The sequence below is a fragment of the Fundulus heteroclitus genome, chromosome 20 (assembly GCF_011125445.2).
Source record: "Fundulus heteroclitus isolate FHET01 chromosome 20, MU-UCD_Fhet_4.1, whole genome shotgun sequence".
Lineage (NCBI taxonomy): Eukaryota > Metazoa > Chordata > Actinopteri > Cyprinodontiformes > Fundulidae > Fundulus > Fundulus heteroclitus.
Window position 1 is genome coordinate 9,487,128 of NC_046380.1, and position 10,561 is coordinate 9,497,688.

The following is a 10,561-nucleotide window of genomic DNA, read 5'->3' on the forward strand; positions in this document are numbered from 1 at the left end:
ATTCACTAATTTGGTTAAATCCTTAAATGGTAAATGGCTTGTACTTGTACAGCACTTTAACTAGTCTGACAACCCCAAAACACTTTATACTACATTCACCCATTTACACCCTGATGAGGGTGAGCTATGTTAAAATACCTTTTGAGAATAACTTACATGGCTTTGATTTTTTATTTAGATATTATGGGGACTGCACAATTTTTTTTAAAGCTTAAATTTAAATGGTTAGTTTTTCTGTTTGTTTGTTTTTTTCCATATTTTATTAGGACATTCATCCTAAATGAAAAATCTGTATTGTTTTTTCTGTTTACTTTTAAAATTAACTTTTTAACAATTAAATTTTTTTACACATTTGCTGCATGTTTTTTACTAGATGTGCTTTTGCATTGGTAATAAAATGTCTCTCACAGCAAGGTTGGCTTTTTGAAATGTTATATTTATATAAACCACATATAGTAAAAGCAAAGGTTCTGTGCAGTGAAATAAATCCACCCTTCATTTCCATTTCCAGCTTTGCTTTAGCTCATTGCATGTAGAGTGCACCGTTAGGCATTTTCTATCTGCTTTAACACATTCTGACTTGTAGAGGAGGAGTGTTCAAGACAAAATAGTTTTCAATCCACCCTAAACATCACTCTCCTTGATTTGTGCTGCAGGCTACATTTCAGCAGATACTTATATGGTTTGGAGAGAGGGGAAAAATGCATGCCTGTTAACATCATTACACATACCCAGCCTACCACAAGTCAGATTGTCACTGATGATAACCTAAAAAGTTGTTGGGATTATAATAAGATAAAGACTTTCTGAAATGTTGAACTTCTGCAGACAGAAACCATATTTCTGCATTTCTGCTGCAGTTTCCCTTCACTGCTGAAAATCTGTTTTCAGGATATTACATTAAACTGCTCCTTATTTACTATGTTTGTTCAAGCAAGTAGGAATCAGGTATGATAATATATTGTGCAATATGAGCATTAAGTATGTATACAGTATGCATAGGGAAAAAAGAGATCTGTATGATGCTGAAAGGTTTTAGTGAATATTTTCACTTTTCTCCTTAAAATAACCAGAACCTTTGATGCAGTTGGCTGGGTTTACTTAGAAAACCTTTCATCAATCGACATGATAAACCAAACTTGACTGCAATGTTTTGTAACTAGGGTTGAACTGGTATGTATTTAATCGACTTTAATCAACCTCCATAATTTTACTAAATTGGTTAAATATTTCTGTCTATGTAATATCTGTTTTTGTAAAGTGCCTGGTGGAATGTCTTGAGTTAGTGGTACATAAATAAGCTCAGTTGATTTGAATTGAACTGACATTTACAGACACAAACCTTCTTTCAGTGACTGCCCGTCTTCATTTGGATCATTCTCATGCTGTCGTGTATCAGACCCTTTTCTGAAAGTGTTGCATATTAGGAACCTAATCAACAATTCTTTGCTAAGTTGTTCCTACATTTGTGATTGAATCAGTTTTGACTGCACTGGCTTAAATGCTTACACCAAACCATGCCACTAACAGTTGGACTTATATTTGATCTGCTGTGTACATATTCAAAACCTGATTAACCAAAAACATTGAACTAATCAAAAAAGACTTTTGCTACAAAATCTCATTTCAGCGTTTGAGTAATATTGACATATCCCAGCCTTGTCTTGCTGTTTCTCTTTCCAGGCGGCCCACTCCTTCAAAGACAGTCCCCATACACTTCATCAGCATACTTAAACAGTGTCTTCACATTTGTGATGCTACTTTGCACCCCACGTCTTGATAATTCAGTTCAAACTCTTTAAACTCTTTGCCTTGATACATCTGGTCCAGAAGAGTTTTGTAGTTTCAGGTCATCTCACAACCTTTGAGGTATAAAACTCTATAATTTTTCTGCTGACATTTGTAGGTATGGATTGCAAACTTTTAATTTTAATATATGTTTTTTCCCCTGTAGGTAATTTAGTATGCACTTTGATAGCATATGACCTAAGATAATCACACATAGAAAAGATTAACATTTGCATAAATAACAGGTTAATTATCTTGGATTCTTTTACTGTCTTTATAACTTGCCTTTGGCTCTGCTGTACCACTTCCTATAAAAAGAAAAAAACTCCATCTTAAAGTAAATAAAAGTGTCTAAACTCCTCGCACACACAAAGTCAGAACATGCTTAATATATTAGCAGTAGGTGACATCAGGCTTCCACCCACTTCAGCTGACTGCACCACTGACCATGTACTCTGGAAATGGCATTTAGTAGCTTCTCAAATGTCACTCCTTGCTTTTTTTCCCCCCAACATGTCAGTGATCGCAGCAGAGTGAACCAGACAGAAAGCTGCTTCAGCAATGTAACGAACACAAACGTTGTCTTGATGGGAAGATCTTTGGTGACAAATGAGCTCCAGCGGTGCTAAATGAACATCCCTTTGCTCTTGTGTTCAGAAGTAAATAAAGAAAAAAAGAATGTTTTGCCTCTCTGCATTTTTCTCCCTTTAGAATTGTGCATTTGTTTTAATTGTTTACATGTAATATTTGTGCCTTTTTATGCTGCTTACAACAGTCTTGGCACGCACACTTTTTAAAGTGCAGAGCCTAAAGATGTATGGAGAAGACCACATGAACCGCGGCTCTGCAGATTCTTTAATGTAAAAAGAAATTGATCATCTGCCAAACTGCAGCCGACTCCTTCCTTGCAGGTCCCTAAATCTCAGGTTACATATTGATTTGATACCTCTGTCTAAAATTAGTTATCACCAAACAGCTTCACATTTCTGACCATACTGCTTGGATCCAACTTCCCAGATTTAATAAAGTGAAATTTAAATGTAGATGCAAGCATGTCTTGCTAAGGTCATTTCATGCATCAGCAATACATATCTAACATTGAATCTATAGCTTAATGATTTTGAAACAGTCTGCAATGTAATTCCAAATAAAAATGTTATTTTCCAAGTGTGCAATGTATTGAGTTTAAAACAGCAAGCTTTATTCTTTGATGAGATTACCAAAACATGCTTTCCTACACTTTTGCTGCATCTGCTTAGAATAATGCACTTATCTGTTTAAGTCACAGTAATTTGACATATAGCATTTATCTGGATATTAGCATGTGGGAACATACACAACTTTTTAAAATATATTTTTCTCCCTAGCTGAGTAAAATTTCTGATTAAGCCTTCGTTTTCCGGACCACCTACCTGCTCTCTTCTCTTTCAGACAGAACTCTGGTCACGCTGTGCCTTCCCCTATTTTTTTAAAGCGTAATAGATCCTTCTTGCAGCTTGCAAGCCGGTGCTTGATGCTTCACTTCTGCTCAGACCCAGCGACTGCCAAAAGCCATTTAGGCTTCTTTTTTTTCATGTCTGTGATGACTCCAAAGGCAATGGAGGTCAAGTGGGCAGTGAAGCAGGGTGGGAGGTATTAAGGGTGGGTCAAAGATCACGTTAAATGCTTCTTAAAGGATCATTTGTTCTTATGGAGCAGATAAAGTGACACAAATGAGGAGGTTGTTTTTTGTAGGCTCAAAGTCTGGGTTCTTAAGTTGGAGTCTAAGAGCAGAGGTGAAAATATGCCCTGTGGGATACAAACAGTGAATGTTTAAAGTCTGACATTATTATTCTTAAGGTGTTACTGAATAGATTTTAAATAATTTTGTTTCTGTGTTTTATTCATAGAAATTACAAAATACATTCAGCAAACAAGACAGCAGGCTTCACTAGAGAAACAACATTCATGATGAGACGTACGATGCTTCGGTACAATCACTTTGTTGGCTTAATAAGCCTCAAGGATATCAAACATAAACAGGAGTATTTGCTCAGTGCTGCTTCATGCATTTATGAACTCACAGAGTGATTTAGACATTGATTAAAAGTAATAGATCCTTGATGACTTGAATATACTGATTACAATCCTGACAACTTAAATTGACAAAATAAGCTGTCTCTAAATGGTTGATATATTTTTGACAAATTGGGGTGAAAGCAATGATGAAAATGTTTATTGGGTGAAATTTGATATAAAGGGGAATGCGCTCTTTTTAAAAAAAAAATTGCAGAGTCTTTAGAACTGAGCTAGTTATCGTGTAATAATATTAAGACAACAGCAAGTTTAAAACGTCTTTAAAAAACACTTTTTCCAAATCAAGCTCGAGGACTGCAGTAGGAAACATGTTTGTGTCTCGTGCTGTATCAGAGCTTCTGATACTACATTTAGTCAATGTCAGTCGCTGAATTATTTTAAGAGAAGAGAGTTGTCGGTTGCTGTCCAGAAAGGCTTAAATAAAGAGGCAAAGGGCTTGTCTCACATTGTTCCACTCATCGCAGGTGCTGCTTCTACCGGAGCCAGGAAGGTTATGTTGTTTCTATTAACATCTGAAATTTGATCTAAAGCATTTACAAGCACGGGTTGCTCAGACAACTGAACATCCACCTTCACAAATGCACATAGAATGGACGATGCTATTAAAAGACTCTTTTGACAGACAGGGCAATTTGATACTTACTGTTTAACAGTCAATGACGGAGATACTCACAATATCTAATTCTTACAGTGGTTAGTCTTATTAACTAAATAATGTTTAAAGTGTACCTTACCAGTAGTATCAGCATAACCATATTTTACATTCAAATGTGTTTTGGTTTAATGTTATATAATGCATATAGAAGATAGTAAAGCCACCCACAAGTATTTCCAAACACCCTTGAGCAAACAGACACAGTATAGCATAAGCCCTTTAAATGTGTTTTTTTAAGAACATGCCAGTCTTACTGCATTCCCACAACCTTTATGGCTTTAGCTGTAAAGTTTGACTTCAGTACACAACTGCCATAAATCTGAAACACGGTACGTAAAGAACTCTACTTCCAAGTGTCATTTTTCAGGAGCCGCTCTTATAGAAATGTCTGTTTAGGCTCAGAAACATGACTAGTAAATTATTATAGGGTTAGTGTTACACTTCATACCCATTTACCAGAAAGAAACTTTCAGTTTTTGTGCTTTTTTAACCTGCTTGATAATTATTTATTGACCGTCAAACACATCTGACAAATGTTGCTGTTTGATACATTGACTTGGTCAGGTTTTTCAGTTTCTTATGTTTAGGGATATACAATTTTTAACCTAATGACAAGGGTTAATTCCTTGTGTTGTTTTGCAGGATAAGGTCCTTAGGTTAGAAATTTAAAAGCCAAAGGCCTATTTTTTTACCGGCTTTGATCAGAAGAAAACATTCACACAATGTGCAAGCAAAATACGGACATGAGAAAAAACAAATATTAGTGCACTCACAATTACAAAGTTAATGATAATTCAACATGATTTATAGTGTTCTTTTTTTGAAGACTGCATGAAATCGTGATCATAACAGTACTTATCGGAAACTGTTACCTTTGCTGGTAGTACATTTTCAGTTCTTATGAAGTATTTTGGTAGCTCAGTCAAGTCAGTAGAGAAGTAATTTTTTGGATAAGAGTCGATGTAAAACATTTATTTTATTATTATTATTTTTTTAAACAAAGAAAATATCATTATGTAGGTAACATTTTAAAATTCCTTTAGCATTATATTAGCAATTGGCTTGAGTAGAGTCCATTACTACAGAAATATATATATTTTTATTAAAGCGCATTCGCCATGTACTTTATATAAAGATAGAACTGAGATTTCTAAAAGGTTACAAGGAAAACTGAAGTTAAAGTTATAGTTGGTAATCCTGTTAGGAAACACTTTTTGTTTTCTGGGTGAAACGGTCCTTCCATCCTGACAGTAGTAAATATATTATGCATTCAGAAAAAGCAGGTTAAAAAATATTGATTGGTCCTGCCCTCCCTCTGTCCCTCAAGTTCTGGGGGTATCACCTTTTCTATTGGTTGTCCCACATGCCAATCAATCTGACGCGCTCACATAACACCATTGTGCGTGCACATTCCTTGTTAGTTTCCACTTGCTGGCTGCACATGCGCACTCCTAGTGTTTATGTATCCGGTTAGCTGTGGTGTTAGCCGTTCATTGTAGCTCCGCTGCTCTAACCATTGACCATATTTGTTGGACCATAAGGCGCATCGAATTAATGGCCTTATAGTCCAAGAAATACTGTACTTTGAACATGGGTGAGAGTCGCAAGAAGCAAACCGTGTTCATATTTATGAAAAGAAGAGGAAGGCCTCAGTAGAATAAAAATGATACCAGAGTGGATTTGGGAGATTTTGTTTCACATGAACCCCCGGAAGAGCGGAAGAGAAGGTAAGACGGTGGGCAGTTATTCAAAAAGGGACTTGAAGAAACTTCTGGAAAAACTGACCACTTTACCTTTTAAAGCACAAATGGATCAAACCAAGCACATATTCTGTACTTAGTTAAGGACTTTAGGACTTCTAACTATCAAAAATCGTACGTTGTTAATCTCTCTTTTTCTTTTTCATGTACAGTTTTCTATTGAGTTGCTTCTCATCTGTGTGCTTTCTCTGACTTTAATATTTAAACACTTTGCTGTAGCTGAACATAGTAACCTTTGACTCGTCTTTTCTCAGTAACAGTTTCTACACTGAGGAGTGTGTATCACACGCAGTAAATGCAGTATGTTTGTAACATGATTTAGATTTGTATCTCTGTAACGTCCCTTTACTTGAGATATTTGCTGTCTTCAGAACAATTACTTTTAAGTACAATTACAAATGACTTATGTTATGGCATTTTCTTCTTATTCAGAAATATATTTATTTAATGGTGTATACCTCACCAAATCTCAAGTGAAGTCACTCTTTACTGGCAGCTAATGGTGTTTCTCAGAGTTCTCACTTTCATTTCTCCATCCAGCTTTAAACCTTTTAAAATATCATGCAGTCCGCTCCCTCCATGTGTGTCCTACCTGCTCTTTCAATTAATCATTTTGGGTCACAACAGTATTTCACAGCTTTATTACTACCTGTTAAGATTTTATTTTATTTTTTTTCCCTTTGCTTCTTTTGATTGATCAAACTTTACAAATTAAAGAATATCAGAGTTCATTCATAATTAAGATCAGCTCAACATGAAACGCTTTTTCTTCCAGGCAGCTGTGCGGGTCACTAGCTCTCCTTTTCTGGGTGACTGCACCGTATCTTTTTATCTAGATAATTTTAATAGTCTCATAATCAGTGAGACATTTTTATCAGCCTCTCATAATGTTTTAAAGCATTGGGGAATGCACCATGCGATCAGGGAAATTGATGCCTCCAGTCCTTGTAAGCGGGCAGTGTCTGATGAGGTCCCAACATGAGTTTGATTTACTGCTCCGCTAGCTTTACAGTACTAACACACACACAGCCTGGGACTCAGACCACAGCAGCATATAGATAAATCAGGAAGCATTTTATATTCCTTTGTCTTAGATATACCAGATTTTATAGATGTTTTATAGATCAGTTCTTATTCTATCTTTGGAGTGCATGTAATGTGAAAAAAATTGTTGGTGTAAAATATGTCTCTGTGCTATTTACAAGTTTAAAGGCAGTAAGGTAAAAATGTTTTGTGTCTGGCTACAGCTGGCCTCCATTTGACCCCTGAACTCCTCTTTTCAAGCCGTCACATATTCATCCACTGTGGAATAAGAAGCTGCTAAACCTCTTACTTTAGATCTAGAATAATTTAATGTTTGCTCTTCACACTTCTCTGATCTTTAAGTGGTGCTCATCGTGTCCCTGTCACGGACTCAACAGCATGGAAAGCTCAAATTGGGGTGAATTACATTTTTAAAATATTGCTTCACTGCAGAACCACAAGACACTAATCAAAGACACCTGTCTGTGTAAAAGTCTTATCACACCAAAATAAATATTTTTTTTCCCCCTCTTTGTAGAGTATGCGGTGTTAGCTCTGTCTAACTTTGGATAAAACGTGCTTAGGAAGTATTTCTAAAAAAGGTTCTCACAACAAAAGCAGCACCAGTGACATTTTTATTGCACGTCCTTGAACTCCAGTCTTGTGCCGCATCAGGCACAGTGTGACGTTTAGCAAACCATGCGCTGTCTGTGGTGAAAGTTGAAATTTATTGAACTTTGAATGTGGTGCACTGTGATCTATAGTCAAGCTGAAATTAACCAGTCTCTCGGTCAATGTCTTTACAAACCCCCCACTGCTGGAGTGGGAGGCTTGCCGGTTTTTTAGAGAGCAGTGCATCATTACTGATAACACTGCAACTTTGCACATAAAACATACCCATTATCTGCTTGTTAATTTGAAAAACTCCATCCCGTTTTGCTCTGTACTACCCAAAACATGTAAAGAAGAAAAAAAAAAAAACAGGGCTCACAGCTGGCTTCTGCAGTAAGCTGAACACATGCTGCTTCAGATATGAAAGTCAGACAAGTGCAGTTATTAACATTTTGTACATATAACATGAACCCAAAATCACAAAAGGCCTGAGAAAACCGCTCTGATGACTATTTTCTCCCACAGAAGTCTCTGTTCCTGAATTAAAACCTAAAATGACTTTTTGTAAAGCAGGCTTACATTCCTATAGCTGAAAATTTCACCATGAAAAACATTTGTATAAAATAGGAGACTGCACTGGCAAACATTAAAAAAAGGAAAAGTATGGGGAACAACATTATCTTGAAGATGAGTAAAGCTATTCTACATCAACATTAAAATGTATGTGTAAGGTTGGAATTGCCACACATAGGCAGAAATATTACCAGACCTGTACAATCAATAAATCATTGAAATAGAACCTGCATGACAACATGAGGTAGGCTGACGAGCTCAAAAACACATCAAGCTCCAATCTATAGAAATTTAAGAACAGATATCAAACAAAGTCATTGACATTTATCAGAATGCAAGAGGTTACATAGCTATATCTAATCCTTTTGGACTTTTGTGGACCATAGGGAGAGCCAATAGCCACAAATAGAGAAAACATGGAACAGCGGTCAACCCTCAAAGGATTACCTAACTATCATAATTATTGCTAGAGGGCCTTGAAGACCCATCCGAGAGGTCCTAAAACAATCCACAACAATATATATAGTACCCCAGGTCTCTCTTTCCCCAGTTAAAGTCAGTATTAATGTTTCAACAAAAGGGAAGACGTCGTGCACAAACGGCATCCATGGGCAAGTTCCCAGGTGAAAACCACTGTGGATCTAAAAGATTAAAAAGGCCCATCTTCACGATTTCTATCTCGATAATTACCAAGACTTTTGGAAAAGTATGCTGTGAACTGATAAGACAAAAGTGAAACGTTTGAGAAAGTGTGCATTCTGTTACATATGGCATGAAACTAACAAAGAATTTCAGAAAAAAAAACATCATACTGTACAGATACTGAAACTTGGGGTTGGTAGTGTGGTAGAGGAGGGAAAGGAGGGTAAATAGAGGAAAGCTAATTTTACACGTTGAGCAATTGTAATGGAATGTATGGGAAAGAAAATAAATACCACCAATAAATACCACCATAACCAGTAGCATGTTTTAGACTCTTTATTGAGTTTGCTGGGAGCAGCATAGATTTTAGTGTCCCACAGCAGCTGAGAGGAAAGCTCAGAGTTAAAGAAGGTCTTCACGAGTGCCCCTTGTACTCCAAAATACCAGTCTCCCCAGCAGGTATAGTCTGCTCTGACTCTTCCTATAAAGGGTCAGTATTGTGACTCCTGCTCAGTTTATTGTTCAGGTGACCACCCAGGTATGTGTAAGAGTCCACTATCTCAACATCAGTTCTCTGGATGTTCACTAGTGACCGCAAGGTTGGTCTGTGCCTTTGAAAGTCCACCAACATCATCTATGATGAGGCCGACTATGACTAAGTCATCAGAGAGCTTTTGTATATGGCAGCCTGGGGAGCTGATGAAGAAGTCTGCAGTGTAAAAGGTGAACATAAACGATATCGGCACAGTTCCCTGCGGTGCGCCCGTACTGCAGACCACCCTGTCAGAGACACAGCTCTGTATCCTCACGCACTGCGGTCAACCAGTGAAGTAATCCACTATCCACTACGACAGGTGGCGGTCCACTCCTGACCTCTGCAGCTATCCTTCAGAAGCTGTGGTTAGATGGTGTTGGAAGCACTGGAAAAATCAAAGATCATGATCCTCACAGTGCGCCTAGACTTCTCCAGGTGGGCCACGGCTCAGTGTAGCACAAAGATGATGGCATCATCCATCCTGATGCCAGGCTGGTAGGCAAACAGCCGTGTGATGTTATTCCTACTGGCCTGTAGCTGCTGAGGTCCTTTGGGTGTACAGTCCTAGGCACCGGTACCACACAGGAGGTCTTCTTGATCTCGTACTTTGCTGAGCTTCAGACTGATGATGAAGATGTGTCCCATGATGCCACACAGCCAACCTGAGCATCCGGACCTGCGCTAACTTTGCTCTTTCCCAGTACATTCCTCACCTGGAGTGCTGAGAAAGACAGAGTGGTAGAAGGGTGCTGTTTCATGGAGTCATGTGAAGCAGAGGGGGTGCTGAGCAATGTACCAGTTCTGGGTAAAAGAACAGGCAGTTGTCAGAGATGAGGGTGTCTGCAGCATGTTAGACTGGGTTGAGGGAGGAACGTCTGGCTACTCAACCGTCAGAAA

The 10,561-nt window shown here is 37.7% G+C and overlaps 1 protein-coding gene across 7 annotated transcripts in view; it reads right to left on the bottom strand.

Annotated features, from left to right (window-relative positions):
• Positions 1-3,351, bottom strand: part of igfn1.1 (immunoglobulin like and fibronectin type III domain containing 1, tandem duplicate 1) — a 34,466-nt gene extending 31,115 nt beyond the window's left edge. For 6 of the 7 annotated variants that reach the window (XM_036151278.1, XM_036151277.1, XM_036151276.1 and 3 more), the window contains exon 1: positions 3,201-3,350. The gene's annotated coding sequence lies outside the window, so the exon portion shown is untranslated. Of the gene's footprint in view, positions 1-3,200 lie in introns of all 7 variants that reach the window. The other variant, XM_036151279.1, reaches the window with a different exon arrangement.
• Between the last annotated feature and the right edge of the window lie 7,210 nt (positions 3,352-10,561).